The sequence below is a fragment of the Athene noctua genome, chromosome 11, assembly GCF_965140245.1.
Source record: "Athene noctua chromosome 11, bAthNoc1.hap1.1, whole genome shotgun sequence".
In the NCBI taxonomy this organism is placed as follows: Eukaryota; Metazoa; Chordata; class Aves; order Strigiformes; family Strigidae; genus Athene; species Athene noctua.
The window spans coordinates 10,286,296-10,314,113 of record NC_134047.1 but is presented as its reverse complement, the minus strand read 5'-3'; the positions used below and the strand labels follow the sequence as shown (position 1 = coordinate 10,314,113).

At 46.9% G+C, this 27,818-nt stretch overlaps 1 protein-coding gene across 5 annotated transcripts in view; it reads right to left on the bottom strand.

Moving 5' to 3' along the window:
* Nucleotides 1-27,818, bottom strand: part of PAK3 (p21 (RAC1) activated kinase 3) — a 275,108-nt gene that overhangs the window by 59,244 nt on the left and 188,046 nt on the right. For 2 of the 5 annotated variants that reach the window (XM_074915571.1, XM_074915577.1), the window contains exon 1: nt 25,048-25,167. The exons of 2 other annotated variants lie outside the window; for them this stretch is intronic. The gene's annotated coding sequence lies outside the window, so the exon portion shown is untranslated. Of the gene's footprint in view, nt 1-25,047; nt 25,168-25,454; nt 25,547-27,818 lie in introns of those variants that run through there. One more of the 5 variants, XM_074915574.1, reaches the window with a different exon arrangement.

Sequence of the window (27,818 nt, the reverse complement as noted above, 5' to 3'; positions counted from 1 at the left end):
AACCACTTGGCATCTTGTTTTTCATTTTGTTTACATTAAAAAAAAAGAATCAAATAACGTTTGGAAGAAGAAAGAGAGGGGAAAAAAGAAAAAAGGACCAGTTTCCATGCTTCTTATATTCTCTGCAGGTGTTGGTGCTTCCTCTGTTCTTCCACAGTTTATTCTCCACTTAACATACTCACAGAAGACATGTCATGATAAACACGAACAGCTGAACCCCATCAGCTTAGCACCATTCCAACCCACACTAACAATGTTCACCAAACGGCCACGGCCCTTTCCCCTGGAACAGTCCCCACGGGGCAGCCAAGAGCTGGTTTGGCCTCGAGAGACAGGTGTGCAGCTCTCCAGGAAGACAGCACAAGGGAGGGTGTACCGTGCCGACTACAACCCCACTCTGCTGAAAAACTGGCCCCTGCCCCATTAGACACACACAGGCCAAGCCAACAACCACCACACCACTGTGGGAGAGATGAGGAAGCAACAATATAACACGAGTAATTGAAAACTGTACATGTTGCAGTACTCCCAGGGCCGAACTACAACAGCAGGGGCTTCTTCCCATAGAGTCCCAGCCTCCTTCAGGTGCAGTCACCTGCTTCAGCATGGGGTCCTCCACGGGCTGCAGGATGGGGTAGCCCTGACATCTCACCATGGCTGCAGGGGGGGTGCTGGGTGTCTCTGCTCCAGCAAACCTCCACCCCTTCCTCCATTCTTCCACTGACCTCTGTGTTTGCATAGGTGTCTTCCTTGCAATTCCTCCTCCTCCCAGGTTCCCCTTCTACAATATGTTATCATAGAGGTGCAGACACTGTCGCTAATTGGCTTGGCCTTGGCCAGAGGCAGGTCCAATTTGGAGCTGGGGGAGTTTTGCGAATCTTCTTACAGGAGTCACCGCTGTAGCCCCATCCCCTGCTACCAAACCCCCCCATCACACACACAAACTCAGCAAAGTGTGTTTGGAAGGACACAGCTCCTGCCTCCAGGTAAGGAAAAGGCAAAGCCCAGGCTGCCACATGTCCTTCACCCAGGAGGTAGATATGTTCCAGATTCTGCATCATCTCTTTAGGGCACTAGGGCAGGAAGACATTCACATCCCCATTTACCTCCTCAGGGACAACGTTTTGCCTTTTATTCTTTGCCAGGCCTTTTATTTACAGCTGACTAGCTTCATATATCTAATATTCACCTGCTACGTTAGTGATCTTATCGTGCGTAATGGCATATCTACCTTGGGGGTATTATGGATCTGGAGCAGTCAGAGGGGAGAAATGGAGCAGTTGCTGCATGCACTTACTTAGTTTTAGTTGCCAGGTAGACCCTGGCTTCAGAGCAGCAGGATGGGAAGACTAGGTGAACAAATGTATAAATGCTATTCTTAAATAGGTCAGGGGAAAAATGATACCCATATGCAGAAAGCAAAACACTAAATCTGCTGTTTTCTCAGCTACCACAATGGCCTGGTATTTTTAAACTGCTAAAACAGGGATTCATCTATTAGTGCCTCATTGCTCAAAAAAATAAATTCTGTTCCAGAGTAGTGTTCTGCTACTCCTTCTTGCCTGACTCGACATTACAACAGGAAAACAGTTCACCATCCTCTTATGATCCAAATGAAAAAATAAATGGGTTCAGGGAACTACTCACAATTCTTCTGCACTTGTCCATAGGCTCCTGCAACCACCATGGCTAAGAACACTGAGACCAGCACAGGATAAAACAACCCCCCCCCCCAAAAAAGGTAGGGGCATCCAGGAGTAAGGACGTGCCAGACAAAATCACTGTAAGGGAGAGTGCTTGAGGCAGCAGACCGTTCTAGTTTTGGAAATGGCACTGTGTCCGTGCTACAAATCCTAGTTAAAGAAACTGGTAGGTATCTCACACTTCTGGGTTTCATTCCAATTTCCTGCAAATTTTCACTAAGACAAACCACTCAGCTTCACTGTACAACCACAGATGCCTTGTCAAGAACCTGGGAGCATATTTGCAAGTCACTGATGCAAAAGGACACAAATCTTTCGCTATAAGCAGACACAAGACGAGCCATGTCTGTTCCCAACACATCAGGGTACCCCCATCTCTGAAGGTGTCTGTCCAGAATGTGCAGACCCATCTGCACTTGCTCCCTTAAAAGGGAAGTGCCTCCTCCATTGCTCAGTAGGTGTTTCTAAAGCAGCCTGAGGTTCTAATGCAAATCCCTACAAAAGTACAAACTCCCAGAGCAGCAGCTGACACTAATGCAATCTTGTATCAGGTCAAAGAAAGCACCAAAAATGAGGAACCATCAAACAAGTGAGCAAACAAAAAAGCAAGGGAAGAGGAAAGAGGACAACAACAGGACCCAAAATAGATTCTTTGTGCCAGGCACACATCAGATTTATGGCATGAAAGCTTTGCAAAGAAACTTGTTCTTAAAACAACTCATCAACATTTATCCTGCTGCTGGCTGAAGCCTACTACTGTTTGACACCCCCTACTTTCTATTTACAACTTCAGGCCTTAAAAGAAAACTGAAGTATATTAATTGAGGATTTTATGAGGCATGAGATGACAGGTGCATTGTTATATATTCTTTAAGAAACAAAGCATACTGAGAACTGTGGGGGGCAACAGAGAAGCAATACGCAAGGACAGAAGATGTCCAAATAAAATCTTAAATAGCTCCTCCACCTGTCTCTATCCTCCAGTCATTACAAACAAGGGCCAAGGGTTTGGAGGTGCACTGCTCGCCCCAGGCACACATCCACAGGTAGGCACTTGGGCACACAGCCTGGAGAGCCTGTGTGGGGGCACCAAAATGGCCAGCAAGGAGGCAGATCCAGCTGCAGTACAAAGTCCCGTGCCTGAGCAAACGGACCCAATACACAAACACAGTCCTAAGGTAAAGACAGCTCATAACCAGCCAACTTGGAGACCAGGCAGAAGAAGGGATGTCTCCATGCTTGCTTTGAGTAGAGCTGCAAAGCCTTGCAATTCCCTTCTGGCAGCCTTCAACAGGCCTGTGCCCCATTCCCGGTACTGACAAACTCTGGCTGACTTCTGAAACTGTAAAGAGCATTTCCATGTGTACACAGACAGCAGCAAACTGCCACCTCAAATGGGTGCCTGGCTACAAGATGTGGCCCACATCCACAGTGAGCAATATAGGCATATTCCTTCCCAGGCCCCATCCCAGGAGGAACAGTAGAAGCTATGGGAAGATGGTGGGATACAAAGGAGTTGGCAGCACACTGCCAGCCTCCAGGCTCACGGTACCTCCAGCTCTGCCTCGGTACAAACTAGTGCCTGGAGCTGGTCTTCACCAGGGGACAGGAGCAGGGCTCTGTCTGTTGTGTTTCCTTGCCGGACATATTGAGAGGCAGTGTCACTGTCTTTGTTTATCTGTTCTTGCTCTGTGAGGAACATGGCGCTCTCCCTTGCTGTTAAATGTAGATGAGAGGTTGCTTCTGTTTTGCCAGATCTATCAGACTTTTAAGAACTTAATAAAGAGCCAGTTTAGTTTCAGAAACCTGACAGCAATCATGTTGTTAGCCAACACACAGTACAAGTAATACTGCATCAACAACCTGGATGGCAAGCGAAGAGAAAAAGGCTCACAAAACACCTCCTAGGAACTGAAAAAACAGGAAGTACTGGGGGGGAAGATATGAAACATCTGGAAATTCTGGATTTCTAGGGAAAAAAAAGTCAACAGAAGCAAGAATAGAGCCTGTACACTGATCTGTCCTTGATGAGGAAAAGACAAGAAAAATGGAGGCAAAATGATTTTACTAAGTTGCAAAAAACTACAAGAAATGAGCAAGACACTGTTGCCAAGGACAGTGTCTAAAAAAACCCCTAGAACAGCTGATACATTGTCTGATCTCAGAGAAAATGAACCTGTCTAAAGGCACTATTGTTTAGGTAAAATCAAGAAACAGAGAAAAGAGTAAATGCTTTGGTTACAGAGCTGTGCGTCACCGTGTCTATCTGTAACTCTAGAGATACTAGAGGTCCCCTAGTGAAAGAGGTAACAGCCTGCGACACACATCATTCTGGTTTACAGGGCAGCCTGAGATGTTCCCAGTCTAGCTCTAGAGAAATGCCTCCAAACAGCTTGGCTGCCTGAACTATCCAGCGAGGGTGGAAGAAGTGACAGGCCCAAAGAGCAAGAGCATTTGCACCGAGTAAGAATGTGGTTAAAGGAACCCAGGAAGCATGGAGAGACAGACTGCCTGAAAATACAGCCTTTGTAGACCAGAGCACAGTACAGAAGACTACGCAAAAAGAAAAATGCTCAGCTCAGAGCAACGGGGTAAACACATACAGGAAACAGAATACCTTTATGATGCAGTTTCTCCAGAAAGTAAGTCAAGAGTGAATGCAGTAACTAAGGATGCTCCCGTGAAAAGAAAGATCTCTGCAGTACAACCTCAGCAGACAAACAGACTCTCAATAGTCAGGCTCTGCAAAAGAAGCTGCCAGTCATTCTACAGCTACATTTGCTGCTGTGCCATTAAATCAAAGACCAATTTGATTCCAGCTGGATTGTAGAGCCAGCTGCAATGATAAGAGGCAATCTTAGACCAGAGAAAAGCCACCAAACATTGAAAATGTAGAATAAAAAACAATATTCTGAGGTCAGTAGGCAAATACAAGCTGTTGATAAAAAAATCCTCACAAAACCAGAGGCATTATCACTTTAGCTTGACAGAAGTTGACAGACAGAACCATCCACTGCTTGGCAGCAGGGCCACACAAACATGAAATGATAAACATAGCATGATTTTGTCAGCTCTTCCCTAATTTACAGCCTTAGGCAGACGCCTGCTTTTCCCTGCCCAGTCCTGAGGTACTGAAGTCCTACACAGCAGATCAGAGCGACACCAAGATGCCTCAGAAGCAAACCTAAGCACAGCAAGTATGGAAAGTCAGTGACCCATCCCATTTACCAGCTATACCCAACAGGTCACAAAAGCTCAGACAGAAAAGGAGCCATCAGCAACTCTTCATGGAATGTGACATTTCCATCCACACCTTACTAGTCACCAGCACTGTCTGGGTCACAAGCCAAGAGAAAGGATCACAAAAACAACCCTGTAACGTACATCCAAAGGATAATTGCCCATGTTCTTCAGAGAGCATCGGCGTATAGCACTTCTTGGGTGGTCACTAATGGCAATAAACACACACAGAAAGGGCAACTTTACCGAATGCAATGTGCAGGTTTCAGTGGAAGATAGCAGATTAACACACCAAATTATTACCTAACTCTAATGGGCGACTTCAAGCAATTTCAGAGTCCTGCAGACACTAATGCAATACTGTCTCCTTGATGGGCCAGATCACAAGAAAAAATACTACCTTCTCTTTGCAAGACTACAACTCATGATACACCAGCCAGCAATGTCCTCAGAACTTCTGCTGGTAATACGCACCACTGCCAGCCATTCTCATTTGAGTGCCACTGTCCCCAGTGAAACAAGTTACAGCAACAACAAATACCTGCTTACACCCCAACCTTTGCTAGCACTGCTTGGCAGCTTAGAGATCTATTCCACCAGTGAGACATACAGACCTGGGCTAGGAGAAAGCTACAGTGGAAAATGTGTAAATGTACAGGTTTTTCACCCTTTGTGGCAAATTTCAGAGGGAAACCTGAGAGCAGCTGCTATGAAAAGGCACTGACCACCCATCCTGTTTGTTCAGTTTCTATACCTGAACGAAAGCATCCTCCCACTTTCAAGAAATGAAGGTTCTTTTGCAAAATTAATCATTTCTTGCAGCTCAAACAGCTCTTATTTGTCATCAGAAACAAAATAAGACAATAATACCTTCGTGTACCAGAGAAGAGAAAATATTTACCTTGTGTTAAGTAAACTTTTCCCAAGGTGCAGGCACAACTGTAAACAGGAGGAAATGTTGAGAAGAAAAGAGAGGTAGAGGCTGTTTGCAACTACACACCTCAAAGCCAGAAGGGATACGAAACCGGATCTCTTCTCTTCAGGAGTAAAGAAAATTGTCACAAAGAACCACAAATTATTTATTAAAGAGAGTATGATACCACAGGGAAACAAAACAAACCCTAAAATAATCTAGATGCAGACATTTCTATCAAGAGAAACCAGATAACAGTACAGGGAAGACAGCTCTTTCCTCTATTATCTTTAGTTCAATTCTGCTTATCAGCATCATCGTTACAGCTAAAAGTGCAAAGACTTTAACACATTTAGAGTCTTATTCAATTCCCACTGAAGTCACGGAATAGACGCCAGTAATGCTGTATCAGGTTTCTGTGGGCCCTTCCAATCTGAGGAGCTAAACACCCCTTTAAGAACGAAATGAATTCAACTTCCTTGCCTTTGTAAGGAAAGTGCCCTGGCTGCTTGCCCTTTCTCTGACTCAGACACGCTTGGCCCAATCCTGCAAAGGACTAAGTTTCCCTCTGCTTCCACTGAAGTCAAGGACATCTCTAAGGCTCAGCACGCCAAAAACCAGGCTGCCTGCCACACAGGGGCCAAATGCCAAGATGACAGCTAGTAAATGCACAAACCCTGGGAAGAAAAAAAGTGTGAAGGCAAAGCTCATGGCTCAGAATGGGCAGTCCTGCATTATTTTCTGTGCATGCCAGGCACATGAAAGTCCTGATGTACCAGTGGGCAAGCTTCTCCATTTCATATTGGGACCATCTAGTCTAATTTGGGCTGATGCAGAATGGTGTGCACACTTGAATGAGCCTCTGCTGGAAAATGTGGGCCATCACATCATGGTTTATTACTATTTCATTATCTTCAGATTCAATTCAGTCTGCAACAGCTCCTAAATAAATGCAACTTTATGGATCTCATTCCTCCATTACTTTCTTTGTTTTAAAAAAGCTTTCTTCCATTCTCTAGAAAATATTTATACATAATGATAACATTTTGTGCATCTGAAGAGTCATTTATCTTGGATTTACAAAGGCCTTCACCAGTTACAATTAAAAACTTGACACTGTATAGGTAAATTTCAGTAACACCCATCCCTAAATCCAATAATCTCAAAGCAGTTCCAGAGTGATCAGTGAATTCTTATAAGACAAATCACACACCTGCCTGCAGAGCCAGGGCCAGAATCCTGGGCTTCCCACTGCCAAAAGTCTCAGCCTTTCAGCCTAAATGAGAAAAACCCAGACACTGCAGCCTGTATACCACACAGCCTGTGCCAGACAAAGCTCACCCTCAGCATCAGAAGCTGAACAGAGCTTACCTGAGCTAGCTAGAAGACAGGCAGCAGTCTGCAAAGAGCTTACAAATTAGGAAATCAATGCACAGAAATTAAATTACCACTCCAAATTGCCCTAATAAATCTATGGATGCCAAAATGGAATAAATTAACAAACATGCCACCACCTGTCCCTGATACATACCCCAAACTCCTCCTCTTGCTGCCTAGCATTCACCACTAGCAGTTGTAAGCTCTCCAACCAAGAAATGCAGCTGGAGTTCCCAGGTTCTGCCCCCTGTACTCACAGCACCTAATATATCAAATCTATATTCTGAATTAAATTGTACATTCAAACACTTGCCTGCATCACTTACTGAATACTCTTCTGCTCGATGCACTGACCACATCCCCTCTGCATGTTTGCAGCTTCTGATCCCCTTCAGCCGCACCACTTAATGGCTGATTTCTTTCAAAAAATTGATCAATTCTGCTATTGACATCCTCATCATTTCTGCTGTTCTCAAGGGGAGCTAAGGTCTTTCAAAAATACAGCCTTCAATATCCAAATCAGATCCAAAAATCAGAAGGGCTTTTCCCATCCTGTCTCCCTGTGCAGGAGCACTGGAAGAAGTGCCAGGAATCTGATGTTCTCTTTTGCTCTGTAACTGACTTATCACAGGGACTCCGGCCAATTACATAATTACAATGTGCCTCGATTCCCTCATTTCTCAGTTATGCTGTAACAAATCCCTGGTCACTTGGGACTGATCCTGTATTTAGGGTTCTGCCTCCCTGCAGGCACATTGCATTGCAACAAGCACAGACCATGCTCCTGGGAAAGCCAAGGTCTCTGACTGGAGCTGGTCATGAATTTTTCAGCAAGTTACATGTCAGTGGCTCAGTGGCTTGAAAGAGAATCTTTTCATGGGAATATGCTGCTGTTCTGGAAGGCTTCATCAGAAGTATGTGTCTCTGGGTGAAACAGAGAGGGAACAGCACTTCTCTTCCCTTGGAGAATAGCTGAGGAAAGTGTGGACTTGGGGTTGTTAAGGGGAGTGGAAAACCTGGGTTCAATGCAGACACCAGCCTGTCAGGTATCCTGGCAGAGGATCCAGATTCCCCAGGAACAGTTTTTCCACTCCTTTGTGAAAACTTGTTAATAGCATTTCTTCCACTCTTTTCTGAAAAGGTCTTAGTGCCAGGGAGATACAGAAGAGAAAAACATTTCCTACTTGGCCCTACAAAAGGGCAAGAGGTCAGGTTCCACTTACCTGTAAGTGGTACTGTGTACACACAGTGACCAGGGTATCACCCACTGAGCTCTCAAGAGTCCAGGGATGTTACAGTCTCTACTCAAACTCACTCCAACAAAGAGCCAGCCTGCCGGCCACCTCCCAGGGACCCTTGTGCAGATTATTAATTAGTTATTGGCTGGAGAGTTCTTGGAAAAGATAGAAAGTGAGGTATTGCTGTCATTTCCTACTATTATTGTGGCTCTCTGATACACATGCCATAGGTAACCTGGATCTGTCCTTCCCATGAATCTGTGATGATGGACTCAATGTGTATCAGGTCTTCCACGCACAGTTATAACAAGTGAACAATGATCTTGGCCTAGAATCTTTTAAGAGAGCTTTGGAGATGGAGGGCACAGGGTTACATGCTCTTAACATGCAAATGTAGCTGTGTGATATCGCTCTGCCCTGTGAGACTATGTGAAGAAGCCCTTCTGCCAAGGGCTACTGTCCACCCAGAAAAGCTGGCAGAAAGGAAGATGTGTCTTTACTAAACCATGTCTATGTAGCATCTGGTGATGTCACCCAAAGTGCCACTGAAGGGATTTGGGCTAACTTTCCAACTCCACAGTGACAAAGGCCGAGGCACACATTCTTGAAACCTGGCTCCAATAACAGTAACTCCCAACAAAGGGGAGGAGAGGACCACTAGGACTTGAATCTACTGGAACTCATCCGCTTTCCCTTCAGCTTCTTCACCCAAACTGACAATACAGAAGACACTGGCCAGATTCTCCTTACAAAATGATTTATTACAATCTAATCTTTAACATTTAAAGCAGGCCTAACTCTTTCAGCAGGCCAGTATTACTTAATTTGACAATCCAACTGCACAAAATTAATTGAAGCAAAGACTGGAATTTGCACAAGCACATTTACACTGGGTGTGCACACCACTCGAAGTAGGTGATTTACAACCGAAAGGGTTAAGTCGTCCACTGCTACTTTTCTGCCAAGCCCAAAACTTCCTCCACCAAGACTGACAGGGCAGATTACCTTCATTTCCTTGTAAGTCAAAAGACCAAAGAAGTGTCTAGTCTGCACCAATTTTTAAAGATGAACCCGAGTTCGCTTTTCCAGAGGGGACATCATCATAGGATGCAGCCATGTCCCAGCAGCATGTGCTCTGGTGAGTGGCTGGCCCACGCTGACTTCCATGGAGAAACCCATGGAAATGTACTCCCCTCTAGCTGCAGTGTCACCTTATGCCCTGCAAGAGAACACTGTAGTTGATCTGGTGTCCCAGGAATTACACACCTCTATTCTTTACCTATCTATCCTCAGTAAAAAAAAAATCTGGTTTGATAAGTTGCTGGCAACAGCTGACATCCAATCAATGTGCGTGTGAGTGCTGTATATGCACACATCAGAAATTATTGTTTATCATCCAGCTATCTCACTAATCTCATTTTAACCAAACTCTGGATATAGGGCAACCTAGTCTTAACAAGACTTGGCTAGATTATCAGTGCAGGCAGTGTGCAACATCTCCACTTCTAGGTGTGCAGTCGCCTGCAATTTCAGATAATGCACCTTCCCCTAGGGTTTGGCAAAATATGCATATGTGTTGCAGAACATCAAGAGCAGAGTGGTAATAAATTTTCCTCTCCATCGTTCCTTCCAAGAGATAAATGACTTGGCAAGTTGAGTGATAAAGAACCAATATAATTTTATGTCATTAAGCTGCAACTAATACTGGTAGAGAATGGATAAGGGCCTGCTGATTAGAAATGCTATCAAGGAAAATCTAAGATGTGGTATTAAGGCACACATTGAAACCAGAATATATTTCATGCTTCTCCTAGAAATACTTCTCTATTTCAAGCCACTACCTCTTGTTGTTTTACTTGGCATGAGTCCTTTTCACCATAAAGAATTCTTTCTTCCATCAAGGATTTTATGAAGGATACAAGAAACAGCATCTACCAATGAAACAGAGAGCCTCCATGTTCTCTCTGGCAAAACAAAGCTTGTCTCAACCTTCATTCAGAAAGAAATGCCAGCCTGATCAGAAACCACCACCAGACCTCACTGCACAGCCTGTCTGCTCCTCATGCAAGGTCTCCAACTGAATCCATACCATTCCTGCATTTACTCCCTGGACTTCCTTGACACAAAATTCCTGTGCTGAACATCTTATCCATAAATTTCTTGCCAATCATTACCAAAATTTCATTCATTTGCTTTCAAAGAATATGGCGGGATTCAGCAATGCAGCAGAGGAATTACTGTCTGTTCCAGGTGCACACAGAAGGCAGTGCTCAGCTCCCAGGAGAATCCTGCTCTGGTTGCATGTGCCTCACCACCCATGTAGAGAGCAAATACTTCTACTCATCTGCCAAGCAGGAGTTACTTAGACTTACTGAGCATACATTCCTGCACGTTACCTTCAGGGCCTGGCCAAAGTTAACATCTTCAATATCAAAAACCCACCTATATGACTGAGATGGCTACTGGTGCTTCTACAACCCAGTCAGGGCCTGGCCTCTCCCCAGAGATCACCACAGTGCTGGTTAAGCAGTGGTTCTGGTATTTGCAATGGAAAATTGGGAGCTGCTGAAGAATCTGAGACTGCATTCCTTTAAGTCTGAAACAGGATTCATATCAGATAATACAAATCTCTGACAACTTGTGAACTGAAGAGGGAAGTTCCTCTGCCCCTTCAACTAGTTCCACTGATTTCTATGACAGAAGTTTGAAGAAGAAAAGCACAAACCCAGTTCTGGACTAATCTGTCTTCTGATCCCACACAACATTTACATGTGCCCAGTACATAACTGGCCACTAAGACAGAATCTGTGCCTATTTTCTGTGCTTGTACCATTGCCAGCTCAGCAAAGTTTCACAACAGTTGAAGCTGGGGCCTTTACCAGAACATGAGTGTTCAGTGTTAGTTATAGAACTCAGTCTCATGGTTATCCAGGTAGATCATTATACTCTCTTAGCAATTATCAGCAGCACTAATATAACTTTGGCTGCTGCAAACTGTAAGAGTGTCTCGATCTGATTCACAATCAGGGGCATTATATCATAAAGTGCAATATACGATCCCAGTCTGACAAGCCGATATGGCAGACTATGTAAATGGAGATGAATCACTTCCTAATTCTTTGCAGAAGGTTTGTTTGCCCTCAAAGAAACAAGTTTCCATTCTTCTAAAGGTCGCTCGGACAGCAGAACCATCTATTTTCCCTGTCTATAAGGAAGTATCTCCAGGGTAGAAGCCCTTTTCTGAGTTACTGGCCTACACTTGCAGTGATCTGCAAAATGCCTCTCCCAAGAACTCTGATAAAGGAAATCTTGCAAGAGGGAAAGGACTTTGAAAGGGAGCTATAGAAAGGATGAATGTGTGCTGGAAAACAGCAGAAATCTTCCAAACATGTTCCTATTGCAAATGCTATTTAGGTGTGACATCAGGATGAGAACTGATGCAGTTATTAAACACATCTATTTTATAAACCTCAATTATGTAAATTAAATAAAAACTTGAGGTCAGACCACATAACTGGAGGCAGGACTTGGCCAAAGGCCACTATTTTTCATAAGGGCTGGCCCCTGGGATAGCAGGTGTGTCATGAAACCCCTAGTTAACATAGACAAAGAAAACAGTACAGACAGATTATTATTTGTCGAAAGTAATCTCACCACTGAGCTCTGATACAGGTTTGAAAACCCATTCAGATCCCAGAAGCTTGACTGCAAAACAGTTCAGTATGTGTAAAAACACACATCCTCTATATGTAGGACCTGGGATGCTGCTTGGAGTTTGTTCGTTTTCCCATGCTCTCTCAATTCTAACCTGTTTGTATTTCCAGGAATTAAAGCTAAAGGGCAGAGTGGTAAGATTTTTCCAACACCATGTGAAAAAATACAGGAAAACCAGCTTCCCCCAAACTGTCAGATCAGAGTTGCAACTGCATTTTCACTTGTTTCACTAGACCCATAAAACACCACTTGTGCTGAATGGGTGCAGGGTGAGACATCAAGTTTCAAGTATTGCCCAAACTGAACAAAAGCATCATTTGTTGGTAACTACATCACAGTTAAATGGATTGAAGTAGGCAAGTTCCTTGAGTTGAGAGATATCAGCTTTCTGGAATGACAACGGCATGAGTCCAATGAGGTAATAATTCAGGTGCTACCTTCTGCCTTAGAGTGTGAGGCACAGACATTAACACAGAAATGCAGCTCCACAAGCTGTGGGATCCTAGGTACCAGAAATTCTGCTCAGTGCAGAGTCTCAGGCAAAGCACAGGGAAGGGAGAGCCCAGAGGGACAGTCTCTAAGATGTGGTTCCAGCATCCACAGCTGGCCTAAATTTTACTCCATGCCAGGAAGCAGCTCCTTTCTCACAGATGGCTGCTGTTAGCAAGCGCTGACACCCACCATGGAGCAAGTGGGCATGCAATATTAATAGCATCAATGAGAAAATTATAAGCCCACATCAAAGCCCTCAAAGTTGTTTTTATGACATTTGGCTTTAAAACTAAGTGCAAAGGGAAAGGTATTACACTCAGCTAAGCATGTTTAGAGGACTTTCTTTTTAAGATGAGAATCTGCAGTTTTCAAATTCACACATGTATGCAAAATGATCCCTTAAGGACAGGGAAAAGCTGCTGTCACCTATAATTCAGCAAATCACAAGTTACATGAAGCAATAAAAATCAATGCTGCTCTGAAAAGTCAAAACTATCATAACTAATGGCTGGGAAGTTCTGCTTTGGCCATGTTTTCCTACAACATGGTCATCCTCTTGGAATCTGGGTCCAAAGATTCTGCTGAAATTGAGCAGAAGCAAATAATGAAAATCAAGTAGTACAAACTCATTTGCTAGAATTTTTCTAGTAACAGGCAATGATAAAAGAGCATAATGAATTAATCTAATTTAGAAAGTTCTCCTTCCATTAAAACACTCTGACATTGGACGAAACTACATGGAGCCTATTCTCATCAACAGAGGCAGCACAGCTGAAACACGGATGAAGATGCTGTGAGCCAGAAGGCTCTTGGATTTGGGGATATAATAAATTAGGGACAAGTACAAAACATAGAAATACTACCATGAGGATATAGTGGTTGTTACTGGTGTCCCCTTTGACTGCAACGGGGACTACTCAGCCATGGCTAAGTCTCCACTGATGGGCACAGCCCAATCTAAGCTCCTCTGCTTGCACTCCAAGCAACTTGATGCACATGTCTGTTTTGATAGCTGCAAAGGCATGTGAGCGCAGAACTGCACCCACGCCAGCATGCCCTGCAAGGTGTCCATCATAGTCCTGTCCTGCGGACAGCTACGGGAGTCTGTCACTTCCAGCTTGGAGGACATGTGCTCTATCACTGCCATGCTTCGAACAACTATAAAGTATGGCATGATGGTAACAGTGAAGTCTTCTTGTGATTCTAGATGTGTTTCTTTGATAGCTCTGCCACTTTAACATCCACCCACAGTGAGGGCCTGACATCTTTCTAAGCAGTTTGTTAAGACACTACAACCTGATGACTCAACTTAGTTATTTGTCTTTATCTGCAACAGGCCTCTGAGCTGCACAGTAAAATACAACGGGCTATTTTCTCTTGGAGCAGGTGAAAGATGGAATCAACCACTAACACATCTGCTCTACCTTCTCTGTTCAGTTAACTGGTTTAATTTTGAATCAAATCCTATCTTATACTTACTATTTGGGCAAAACAGACAGGATAAAAGCCAATCCTATCTTACACATGTGCAGCCTCCCTGACTTCACTGGCACTCAAGCCAGACAGTTTGAAATTACATCACTGGCATCTTGATGCAGCTTAGATGGCATCACCTCAGGTTACAAAGGAACACAGGACTGGGAGAGACCCGCCAGGTCATCAAGTACAGTCCTTGCTGTTCAGGCAGCCACGTCACCTAATCCCTTTATAAATGAACCAAAATAGTTATGAACCATACTTCATCGGGCACACCCCAGGCTGGCCATGAATGATATACTGTGGTGTAAACTGACTCGGGAAAAAGTACACAGACACATTCAAGACAAATTAGAAGCTGCAATAAGCAGAGAGGCAACTTAGTCTACTAGGCAGGCAATAGGACAGGCAGCAAGATGGCTGGATCCTGCTGTTGGTTCCCATGCTGACCCGTTCCACCCACAGTGGCATTGCTCCATCCCTCAGGTTCCTCTGGGCTTGGACCAGGATAAAGATGTTGTCCTTCCTTTGTAGATTGCTTTTAGCTCTACAGATAAAAAGAGGGATACGAGAACTATTTTTATCCACTCCATCTCCCCAGCAGGTTTTTAAAGCCCATTTTAAAGCCCTTCTTTGCAATTCAGTCTGTGGATAATTTGCTACCTGCATCTCCGTAAAGTTTAACCTGTCAGAGCCTGACAAAGGTGTAATTTCATCCTTGGGCTCTTCTGACTTGAGACTCTGGAGCTTCTCTTTGTGGATAAAGTATCAAAGCAATAGCTCTGTGAGACAACAGCTCTTTGCATCTCACAACCCATGCATTATTCTCTCTAAACATAGTTTAACATGCCAGAATCAAAACTTCTGTTCTCCCCTCATTTCTCCTTCCCTCATGCACACGTTAAGAAAGAACAAACACAGATAAGAGCAGTAGACAGAGACACAGAGAGAGAGAGAATGGTTTATCCCACAGGCAGAGAATTACTGCATCATGATGTAATGACCTTGTTCAGAAAAAAAAAAAAAGTTACTTACATGACAGCATGAGTTGTAGAAATACCAGTGCCCTTCCAGAAAAGGGTAAAACAATGTCCATGTAAAGTTATGCTGAAGAAAACGTAAAACACTTGTCCAGTGAACTGAAGAGAGAAAGAGCAAACTTCAGCCCAACTGGCCTGGATATAATCCCTCTCCAGATACACATAACACATCGAACCAAACAAGCAGGATTGTTGCTCAGCTAAGTATGCATGGAAAGGAGATGCCATTCTGCTTTCTATGTCTTTGCATCTTCAAACATCCAAGAGTCCCCTCTGCCCCCTACAAAGGCGCAGGGCAAAAATAGCCACTTTTGTGTTTCATTTCAGGTGCAAAGTGTTATGAAGCCAACCATTTTATTTGCCACCTGTGAAGACTTTACATTTATGCTTTCTTTGAATGTTTTCTTCACCCACAGAACAACTGGAGGGAGGAAGGTCACACGCTGCCTGTATATGAAGCAACCCCATGAAAGAGTAACTCGAGGCCAGGCTTGTTTTCTCTGTTTAGACAGCATTTAGTGAAGCCTTGGCCATGACTAAAACTCCAAGGCTGAGTTAATCACATTTATGACTACATGTTCCTCAAAGGGACTTGTTTCTAATGAATTTTCAAATGCTATGAAAATAACAGGTATGGTGTTTACCATGTAAAAGATTGTAAAAGAACACTGATGTTACTGCCCCAGTTCAGCACACTTATTCCATTGCTTGAACATTCATCCTTCACTGTTGTTACTCTTGCTAACATGAAGCGTATGTTATTAAAGCCAGTATTTACCAACAGATACTACAGCTGTGAAAGTAATATAGCCCTTCCATGTAAAACTAGGCTTCCAGAAGGAAATAAAAGGCATTTGGCAAGTCTTAGCCTGCCAAGGGCAACTGCTCCACGTCCTGTTTCCAGGACAAGAAAGCCCTCCAGTTACTCCAGATACATCCAGTGGTGAATGCTGAACTTGTCTGGTAAGTTTTCCAAGCCCAGTGGAAATCCTACAGCAGACACAGAAAGCTCTCAGTCTGAATTGGCACCAGATGCTTTAGAGAACAAGTGAATTTCATTTTGTTACAGGAATATGAGAAGGCCAAAATGCTTTATTTGTCAGCACGGGAACAGTCACTCATCTAAGAACATGAATATTCTGTTGAAGTTGTTATAAAATGAGACTCTTCCAAGGAAACCCTGCACTGAGCAACAGTGCCATGTGCCAGCTTACAGTGCCCTCTACACTTGTATGCAACAAGAAATGTATTTTCTGTAGCAGATCAACAGCAACAACAGCCTTCAGACTATAGAATATAATTTGCAGCAAATTCCAGCCTCTCAAGAAGTCTACAATATCTCCCTACTAGCTCAAAGACTCTACAAAGGCCAACTCAACATCATGCATTTACTGCAGTGTTTCTTCTCAATCAACCAAGAAAAATGCTATTAGCCATACATCAAAACTGCATTGCAGCTAGGGCTGCCAATTACTTATGGCAAAAAGGGAGGCTGATTCATTTGACTGTATGTGGGCCTTGGCTGGAGTTTTCCCAAAACGCTACAAGAAAAGAAGAAAACCTCAGTGAACCTCCCCCTCATTCCCACTCCTTCCTCCCCCGCAAATCACAGTCAAGAGGCCCGTGCTTGCAAAAACAACATTTCCTGGAGGATTCTTTCTCCAAATCACTCCTTTTCTAAATTCAGACAAAACACACAGCAACTCAAAATACGTTTGCATATGATATATACGCATACAAGGACACCCCTCCCAAACACGTACAAGTGAAACGCAATGCAAAGTGTCTAAAAAGCCTTTAAATCCCCAGTCCCCAGAGAGTCCCTACATCTTCCACTATAAATCCCGCTGCATTACACGGCCACCTGCGTAATGTGTAATGGCTACCTTACAACACACGGCTCAGCAACCAGCCTGCAATGGTGGCTGAGCAGGGGGTAGGGGGGCCTTGTCTTTTTGCTGAGAACAGTCACAAACCAGAACATTTCTGCTATGCACAAGCATATCCTGAATCCAGATCCTTTCACAAGCATCTTGTATTAGATACATTTAACACCTAATATATTACAAGTAGCAATTCTTCATCCAAGTTGTCCCTCCTTCTGCGTTTATGTTTCCAAGTAGCATTGCAGCCTTGGCCTGCCTGGGCTGTTCTCCTGGACACATGAAGCAGTGTTCAATCATAAATTGTCCTCCTTAGTCACCATGGACCCAAATTCTATCATTTCGGCACGTACTGGCCTAGGTTTGCAAGGTCCCTGGCCACACTAAAACCACTGTTTCCCACAGTGAGTTCAGGGCACAAAAATTCAATCATGTTTGCTTCTAACTGGTATCTTCCATTGCTCTGCTAGCACCCTACTGATGACCTTGGACATTTGACTTCACCTTTGTGTTTCCAATGTATCTGACACGAGTGAACATGGCACCCAGTCCCCTGGAGCAGTCAGACCCTGCCTTAACACATCTCTGCTTTTTCTGCAGGCCTGACTTTTAGCCATTTATTGTAAACCTTTAAAACAGTTTTCGTAGAAAATATGCTTTGAGATCCTCAAGAGCGCAGAAAAATGTTTGAAGCACGCACCTACTGCTCACTGCCTTCTGGCACCAATGTTTAAATTTCAAGTGAGCAAGCATACTGGGATGGAGCTTGGGCCAGCCTGAGCCACCCTGTCTGTGGCAAGGGGAACTAGTGGTCAGACATGGCCAGCTCCACGGATCAAAATGTCATGTCTCACGAACACTGCAGGGCAGACCAGTGCAAAGCATCTTCTGCCTAATGACCCCACCAACAAAAGCAATCAGTCTCATGAGAACTCACGCTTTGGAGGCTGTTTGGAATACATAAGAGCACAATTTTTTCGTCTCCTTGCCCAAAAGTAAGTCCTACTGAGGGTTGACTTTGAGATTATGTTTACCAGACTGCTTCCTGGAGTACATACACAGCTATAACTCTCAATGTATCATTTCTGTTCTGGAACACAACCAATTATAGTCAGGATAACCACTCCAGTAGATGTATTCCTCAAACAAGAGAATCACACACATACAGCTGTACCCATGAGGCCAAGCTCTGCCATCCTGCTGGGGTCAGCAATGCAAACACCATGAAATGCAGCTCAAAAAAAAACCCCAAAGGTCAAGAATCAGGTAACTGACCTCTTGCACCATCTGTGGGTCTGGAAACTTCATCCACATGCTGTTGCTCACTAAGTAAGAGGAGAGATCTCTTAACACATCAAGGACTTAAAACTGGAAAAGTACTTCATACCCAGATTCCTACTGCTTTTCCTTATTACATGAAGAAGCGTGGCATTCACCCTGAGTGTCCAGAGTGCCCTACAGACCATAGAAGACAGGGCATGCCCTGAAGAGCAAGTTGCTCAAAAGCTCTCACTGTCTGCATTATGGATCATAGCTGCAGGAAGTTCCCCCTAATTGGATGCTTTGGGGACATTTTACTTCAGAAACACACAACGGTACCAGCAGTTCCAGCATTTCAGTATCATTACAGCTTTCAAAAAGAAGAGTCCAAGACACAGCCTCTGTGCATGAACTGTCAATATACTGCAGAAAAGAATAAGGCTCTACTCTCAGCTTATTTCTTCTGAAGTGCTTAATATTATTCATTAATGCCACTAGAGAGGATTCGGCATCCCCCTAGTACAAGAAGAAGTGGAGAGAGAACAAGAGCATTGAAAGAAGGTATGGTGCAGAATGTGGGGCAGAAATGAAATGAGAAACCTGTCCCTGCAGATTACCACTCTAGATACTTCCAAATATTACCCAACCTCTTTCTAGTCCATGCCTCCTCAAAAAGAAGCAAAGAAGGGAGTAAATTCTGGCCACTTTAGTCTTTTTTTCTTGCTAGAAACCTCACCTCTTCCCAACTTGAGTTCCCAGCCTCTGGAATGAAGAGAGGAGAGTCATAGCACTGCACAGCTACCAGAGACCATATCTGTAGGAAATAAATAACCAGGATGCCAACCTGAGCTGGCTAGGCTCACTAAAAAGATCAAACGAGGATGTAAGCAGCTCTTTTCTGGAGCAGGCAGGCATCGTTTCAGTTGTTGAAATATTCATACCCCGATAGGAGCTGTTGCATCAATGTCTGTCCCTGATACAAACAAACCTGAGCTCAAAGCATGACAATCTGTGTTGTGCAGGGTGGAATCACAATTAAATGCATTTTCCAAGCCTCCATTTCTGCATGCACACATTTGACAGCTTTTCTGGTGACACTTCAAGAACATCCCAAATTCAAGTCCACAGTCTTCTGCCTGTGAAGGCAGGAGACATTAAAAACAGTTTTAGCAAATGCCCAGGATTTTAATTGTGTGGCTTCAATTTTTCCCACTCAGGCTCACCATACACCAGCAGCCCCATGTTTCATCTGGGGAGTGACTGGGTGCATCTGATAAATATGAGTTGGCAGGTTGAATCAAAATTCTCTGCAGGGAAGCGCCTGGAAAATTTCTGATCTAGAGGACTTTCTCCTTCACAATAGGGAATAGGGAAGAAGGAGACAGGAAATGGAAAACATTAGGCCTTTCACTCCTGGAGAGACACATAGAAGTACTTTCCAGTGCCCTTCCCAAATAAAGCAAAGAACAATTTACTGATGCCAGCAAAGGGACAGGGACTGGGGGGGCCACACTGCCACTGCCCTTTCAACAGCAGTCTGGAGAAATGAGCACGCTCAGGTAACATGACAAGAAAATGTTTTCGTACTCCCCTAGTCATATGCAGCCAACTGTGCATACACCCTGCAAAGCAATAGTGAGCCTGCTAAGGTGCCAGAGCATTTTCAACACTTGGGGATTAGAAAGAAAATGAGAATGGTCTGGCTCTGGAGTCTGCACTGTACTGCAATGTTGAAATGGAAGTTTGTTTCAGGCTTCTAGAGGATCTAAGGCTGGACAAAAATGACATTGCAGTACATTGTCTTGGAGGAAAGCCAAGCACATGCATGTGCAGCAAGCTGGATCAAAGCACAGCTATCACTGGTACATGCGCAAGGTATCACTTTCAGAAGTCAAGGGGTCATATCAGAATCTTTGTTTCCATTTCTCTGAGAAAGCGCTCTTTTGCCCTTGGGATTATGAAGCAACATGTAAAACTTTCCCAAAGATTCCTCAAACTCATTTTGGGATCCAAATTGCTTTAATTTGTTTCTGATGGCAATAAAAAAGTACACATGACCAGAGCAGACGGAGTCAAAGAGATGTATCCAACCTTAACTTTGCCATTTCCCATCTTTGCAAGCTTTACACAAAACTGTACAGGAGCATCCTGCACCTGTACTGCCCAGGGCCCCCCCAAGCCAGCACCGTCCCATGGAAGAAGTGCAGACTACTCAAGTTAGGCAACCGGCAGCAAAGACTCCAAGGCAGAGAAGTGCTTTGCTCTGGACCAGGCAAGAGGCAGTTGCATCTGTCAACATGCTACTAGATAAGCAAATGACAATAAAAAATAATGTTGGGAAATGAGCCCATTGAATATAAAACAACACTATTTTACCCTTGAATACTTAATGCACACAGTCATGATGATAAGTCATTAGAGCAAGACAAACCAACAGATAACATCTGCTTCTGCTAAGCAACATTCATGGCAGAGCTCTCTCAACTGAGCAGGACATGGCTTTGTTTCAAGAGGGACATGATTTCTAAGTCTGCCTCTAGAAATGAAGATATGAGACCGGACATCAGAGTACCCAGAGGTGCACCTAGCCCAGTGCTCCAAGCACCAGACTTGCAGGTAGGGTTGGTGGCATATGCTGACAAGCAGATCCTCCCAACCCAGGAGCCAGAAGACCTGGAGCACTAGTAGGCCCGCCTGTCTCACGTCTAGGGCTTCCTGGGGTCAAAAGCTTTAGTAGCTGGGGACACAAGACCGCGTCAACAAGATCACAGGCTTCCTGGAGGACAGTCAGTGAGACTGACTGGGTGGATGTCATGCTGCTTGCCCGGAGTAAGGGGTACCCACCGGCCACATCCCACACCGCTTGGCTGAGGAGGTGAGGGCCACCCTGTAGCCCAATCTCCTGTCTCCGGAAACCCAGCAAGCCAACTCATAAACAGGGCACTGCCACAGCTAAGTCACACCTGTCCAATTAAACAAGCAAAATGAAAATTCCCTTTGCTATCCCCAACAGAGCACACACTGCATTTGCTGTCAGCTGCACACAAGCCACAGCTGCTGACATTCACCTGAAAAGATTTCCAAAACTCAAAGCAGTGAAACAAGCCACTAGCAAACCACAGACACTTTTGTCATATTTTTCCATTACAGAATTACTGCTAGGAGCAGGAGACACACCAGTGACAGCAGGTCTGAGGCAAGACATTCACATCAGCATCTCCACCTGTGCTGACCCAGGCCCAGTGAGACCTACCAATTACCACTCGGCCTAACACCATTCTTCAAGTATCAGGCAAATCAGATTAAATATAGAAGGAACAGAAGATACATAATCTCAACTAAGTGTATGAAAGGTAGAAAGGGAAATAGAGCTGCAGGAGGAAAATGCTAGCTAAACACAAAATAGTATTGGTGAGTAGAAAGGTTTATTTCTGCAGGAGAACGTTAATTCATGTTTCTCTCTCCACTTCCTACTGCTGCCCTCCCCACCCACCCCCTCTGTTCCCCCTGCCCATTAAGTTCCTGGGAGAAAAGCTTCAAGCATCTTTTGCAGCAGCTAAGGCAGGTAATGAAAGAGGAAGATCACTCTTGCTCCCGCCTGCCCACTGTGTAGCACAGCAAAGAACAGAAATCAGTACTCAAACCAGCTAGGCACAAACTGACAGCAGCGTTAATGTCCCAAAGTCACAGGGAGCCCAACCAGAGCAGAAGCGGAAGCCAAATCTGGCAACATCTCCCCTGTGACCAGTTCTGTGCAGACATGGCTAAAATGAAGGAGGAGTTGAAGGCAGATCTGAAAGACCTCCAGCTCCCAGGCTGTTTTTGATCCCAGAACACTGGCAGCTCCAGAACACTTGCATCCACAGTCACAGTTAAAGTATTAGAAAAAACTTCTAAAAGAGGGAACAGGAATGGAAATGGGACTATCACCACAAACCACCTCTCCTCTAGGAGCAAATGCTGCCAGGCCAGGAGATAGCTAACACAGGAGCTGACTTTGTTACGGCAAACAATGTATTGCAGAGCTGAATTTGTCCCACCTATCCCTGTAACTGTATGCACAAAAGTTGCAAAGAAATACGGGGTGTGGATGAAGACGACCTCTTGTCAAGTTTTGTTTTTCCAAACCTTGTGAGCTGGCTCAGGACACACAGGATAATTTGGACTCCAGCTTCCACATGCTTTTACACACTGAGTTTTGGTCAGATCCTTACAGAGACATTGCCCAGTGAACAGTCTACCTGAAGATTCACTGCAGTCAACAGCAACATGCTCACCAACTTCTGCAAGACCCCCCTACAATTGCCATTGGGCTTGTTAGTTTACAAGACACAAAGCCACCATCAGACAACCCCTACAAGAAGCTGGCATGCTTGTGCTAAAGGCCCAAGGTGAACGAGGCCTGAGCACAGGGCCCATGACAACCAAAGCAGCTCACCCTGGGTATTGCCTCCTGCAGCACTGCTGCCACAGCTGCCTCCTGAACTGTTGCTGCTGCAAGCGGTGGCCTATGAGGCTGGAAACTTAATCCTGTAACAGGAGCTCAGGGCTCGCAGGAGCTACTGAGACTTACTTTTAGTTATCCAGAGTCACTCAGTGAAGAAATGCCATCCATGCAGGTCTCGGTTCAGAGCACAAACTCCTCTGCAGCTCAGAGGCAGCTGCCTGCAGACCCCCACCATGAAGCCAGCCACCCTCCAACCCCCGCACTGTGCCTGCCATCAGCTCCTCTGCCCTGCCCCACGCTCAAGGCAGGCAGCTCCAACCAATGCTGCCACAAGCATCAACGTCCCTCGCCAGGCCAGTGCTCACTGCAGAAAACCCAGGCTCAGGGCAATCCTTCCTCCTCCATGCACATAACCTGTCATGGCAACCTTCACCCTCCAGCTTCAAGCAACCCACCAGTCCATGTCCCAGGTCTAAAACCAATTATCCCCAATTCCTGATTTGTTTCCTGCTCATGCTGTTGGTCAACCTGTGACTGAACACCCTTCCTGGAAGCATGAGGCTCCCCTGCAGCCATGTGCTCCGCTTCCATGAGAGATGGGGCAAAGGTGCTTGAAAATCCCTGGTGCCACTTCTGCATGGATGGCCTGCTGGCAGGCAGCAGCTCCTGCTCGGGGGACCAGCCCTCTGGAAGTGCCCAGTCACTTCTCTTTCGGGGGCCCGGCTGGCTGCGCTGCACCCCAGGGCCCTCGGCACAGCAGCCCACTCACAGCTGTCCCCTGGCCCCCTCCTCCCCACCTGACAGCCACAGAGAAGGTGGTTTCGCACAAGAGGAGGAGCTGGGCAGAAGATCTCATCTCGGCATCCCCTCTGGCAGAAGCATTTTCTTCCCTCTCCCCCCTGAGGCAGGCAGGCAGCAGCCTGGCTCCAGCCCTGCAGCCTCTGGCCCTCACCACAGCTTGTCCTCCTCCTCACTCTGGGGTGATTCATGTCAGCCCAAAAACTGCTCAGCAAAGCCCACTTTGATCTCCAGCCTGCTGGGTCCCTGCGTTGAACGTCACCACTGACTGTGTCCAGCATGAAAACAAAAAGTGGACTCCCCTCTCCTGTGATCTTTGCACAGCATCAAATCTGGGCAGGTGGGGCACCAGGGGGATGAGGGGAATGAAGCCTGTAGGGAGTCTGCCAAAGTCTCCACACAGACAACCAGGTTGTTCAAGCCTAACACAGGTTGTGTCCATCTCAGCAAATGGAACCACGTGAGGAGAGACAAGATCCAACCCCTCGACACCCTTTGGGGTTGCAAGTCCAGAAATAGCCCTGATCTTTCTAGCTCAGGCCCACAATCTCTTTCAGATGTTGCTCACTTTGAAGCCATGGCTTTCCCCGTCTGAATTCCATCAACCTTCTACATTAAATACATCACTGTATTTAAAACAGGGTTCGTTTCTGGCACCGGTGAAAACTGGATCTGAAAATTGTCGGAATGACCAAAAAGGGGGCACTCGTGCTGAGCGCATCCCCCACTGGAGGAGGGAAGCCTGAAGCAGCCAGACATCACGCTGGAGCACTTCCTCGGCTGGCTGGTGTACAAGTCTGGGACAAAGGGACAACCCAGCACAGGGACCAGCTTCAGCGTGGCATCAGGCACCACCATGCATGTGCAGGGGAAAGACCACCCTTCCCTGAAGGGATTTCAGGAGAAACTTAACAGTCATTGCTAAAGGGGTCAATCAGATGCGTGTTGCCAATAAAGAGTATTTAAAAAAAAAAAAAAAAAAGAAAAAAAAAAGAAAAAGGCAGAGTTATTTATAGCCCAGAATTTCTCACTCCTCTGCAGAAGCACAGCCCAGAAGACTGCATTGTTGGAAGATGGGGAACACACGCACCACGGCAGCCTCCATGGCCGGTGCCGGCGCCGACATAACTTCAGACCCGACCGAGCTCTGCGGCTGCCGGCCGCGCCGGGAGCTCCCTCCCGCAGGACACCGGCTCCATTTACGGCCGGCGCGGAGGCTGCCCGGTAACACAGGTGTCACTGCCGGGAGAGAGAGACCCCACAGACGCAGACAACCCCGGGACCGGAGCGGCCCGGCCCTCCCGGCGGCCGCACCCCCGGCCCGGCACCCCCGGCCCGGCGAGTCCCCCGGTCCCCGTCCCCCCTCCCCCGCCGCGCCGCGCGCCACGGGCAGGACGCTCCGCAGGCGGCCGCGGGCGGCGCTCCGCGGGCGGCGGGCGGGCGGCGCGCCCCGCGGGCGGCGTTACCTGGCGCTCCCGCTGTCATGCTGCACCGGCCGTCCCCCGCCGCGGCCTCGCGCCGCCGCCGGCCCCCCCCCGCCCGCCCCGGGCGCAGCCCATCTGCCGCGCGCCCGTCCCCCCGCGCCGCCGCCGCCGCGCGCCAATCGCCGCGCGCGCCGCCAGGACGCGCCGCCGCGCCCCAGCCAGTGTCGTCACCCGCCGCCCGCCGCGCCCATTGGCTGAGCCCGCGCGGCCGCGGCGGCCCCTTCGGCGGGCGGGCGCGCGGGGGCAAATCTTGTGTTTTAAGGCAGCTGCGTGGGGAAAAGCGCGGCGCGGGGGGGTCCGCGCCCACGCCCGTCACCCTCCCCCCCCCCCCCCCCCCCCCCCCCCCCCCCCGCCGGCGGGGCTCGGCCGCGTCAGAGGTGTGCGGGCACCTGGGAGGCGGGGACCAGTACCCGCCTGGGAGCGAGAGGGGTCCTGAAAGGCGTCATAATGCTCCCGGGTCCTCGTCAGCGGGGAATGGGAAACGCACCGTGAAATCTCGGGCTCCCCCCACATGACGTTTGCCATGTGACAGCCCGTGGGCTTTTCCTGTCAGCATCCAAACGTGGGAGAACCCCCCCAGGCGCAAGGCTGGAGCGACCAGCTCCGGCCACTCCTGCGACAAAGAGGGCACTTCCCTGCAAAGATCCCCAAACGCACCAGAAGAAAAATCTCCTTCACAGTGCGCGGTTTCACCTTCTCCTTTCCTTCAGAATTACGCTTCCCCAGGCACAGCGTGGTCCCGCTCCTGCTCCTCCCAAACCCGCGGGTTCAACTCCTCCACGAGCTGTCCGAAAAGCAGAAACAGACCCTCTTCTGATGGCAAGCATGACTGATTCTGCAACGTCCCCAGCAGAGCCCCCGGGGCCGTGGGCATGGCACAGTGCTGGGGCTGGGAACACGAGTCCTGCTCCGAGCTTGCCCCTTGCCTGGGCTGTGCCATGCCCCGGGGCTGGCAGGCGGCTCTGCCGGTCGCCCTCCTGCCCCTGCCCCACCGGCTATGGAAAGGACTATGCTGTTATATCCCAAGATGGGCACATATTTGACCTGGTTTTCGTTTTTTTCTGAGATAGAGGTGCAAGGCAGTGTTTAATTACACAGCAGCCACAGGCAAGAAATGAAGACTGCCTTCTGCTGGCTGCTATTGCCGAAGTTAAGGCAGGTCACATGTAATTCCCCAAGAGGAGATAACAAACCCTCCCAGCCCCACCACACGGCATGTGATCTTCTCTGAGTGGTCACGCTGTGGCCTTATAGCTCATTCAAAGGACAGGTTCTCCAGAAGCAAAAGCACACTGAGTCACCCAGTCAACACTGACATGACAAGCAACCCCCAATGAATCGCTACCGTCCCTTCCCGCTGCGCACTGAGGTCTCACTAATGTTTTCTTCCCCAGTATGAGTCAAATCTATCACTTATCTGGCTGGTTCTGCAGTGATCACAGTCAAGCTATGGAGCAAGTTGTCAGTGCTGTTTCCATCCCTGTAGAGAAATACCCCTGCAGACAGATGCCTCTCAGGATCCTCTAAGGTCAGCAGTGAGGCTGCTGTCCCTTGACAGTGGAAGAGGCACCTTCCACTTTTTGCTGTGAGTAGCATCCAGCCCAGTGACAGCGCAGTGTGCATCCAAGGGGGCTTGAGACAAGCAGATAGGGTGACCCCTGCAGAGGACACACTCTCTTGTTGAGCCAAGACAGGGTAGTTTGCAAAGGGCTTAGGCTATGGCCCAGCTTCTTCCCCTTCAAAGTCTGTGCAAAGATTTAGAGGAATGTCCCCCGCCTGCAGTGATGAAGAGCACGCAGCTGAAGAAGCTGTCAGGGGTCCCCGCAGGTTCACTTAGCCTTCAGGGCTGAAGGGCCATACCCTGCAAACCACGCTGGCTGCCGCGAATGGCTGTTTAAAAACAGGCCACAGAGTTGGAAAGGTCTGAGCAAGTGGTGGACAATCGGTTCCCAGCCACCTCCAGAGTAAAACTTACTCCCAATTACTTCAAACACAGAGCAGTAGGTTATTTACCAGCCTGACGCCCCAGTGCACCACATTCAGCGTGAAGCATGTGCCCAGCTCACAGGCTTCCAAAGGCGGGAGCAGCTCAAGGAGAAGCTGCAGATAGAGCACTAAGTCAGGCAGTTACAGATGTTAGGACTGAATCTGTGGGTGAATCACTTCTATTCGTTTTTAAAAGTCTGACTGAGACTGAAACACAGTTTTAGCATAAACTATTAGCAAAACTATTCTTATAAGTACTATAAGAAATCTGCAGGCTCTCTGAGACACCAAGACTGGTGCCTTGGCTTCTGTCTGACTTTCCCGAAGGCTGTGTGAGAGCAGATGAAGGAAGAGTTTCAGCTTCCTTTCCCCCGTGAAAGAGCAGAAACCTGACTCCATGACTGTATGCAGTGAAAAATCAAGATTAGATCCCTTACTCTCGGCCTGGTCCAAAGTTACAACTCTCTTCAGAGCCAAGGAAACCCTGCAAACACTGACTGTGCACGGTGGAGTTTGTCATGAAAATCACAGAGGGTTTTTAAAAGTCTGTGCCTTTTGGGTTGGCCTTTGGAGATCACAAAGCCCTTGAACTTTTGCTATTTCAGCCTTCCTGGGTTCTCCAGCTATCTTTAAGCTGCTGGATGGAAGCTGACTGTCCAATGCCTGACAGGACACTGATGCCCCATGCCTGTCCCATGCCTTCCTGGGAAAGGAGACAAAGAGGAAGCAAAGGCAAAGGCCAGAAAGGGGAAACTGCCCAAACTGCA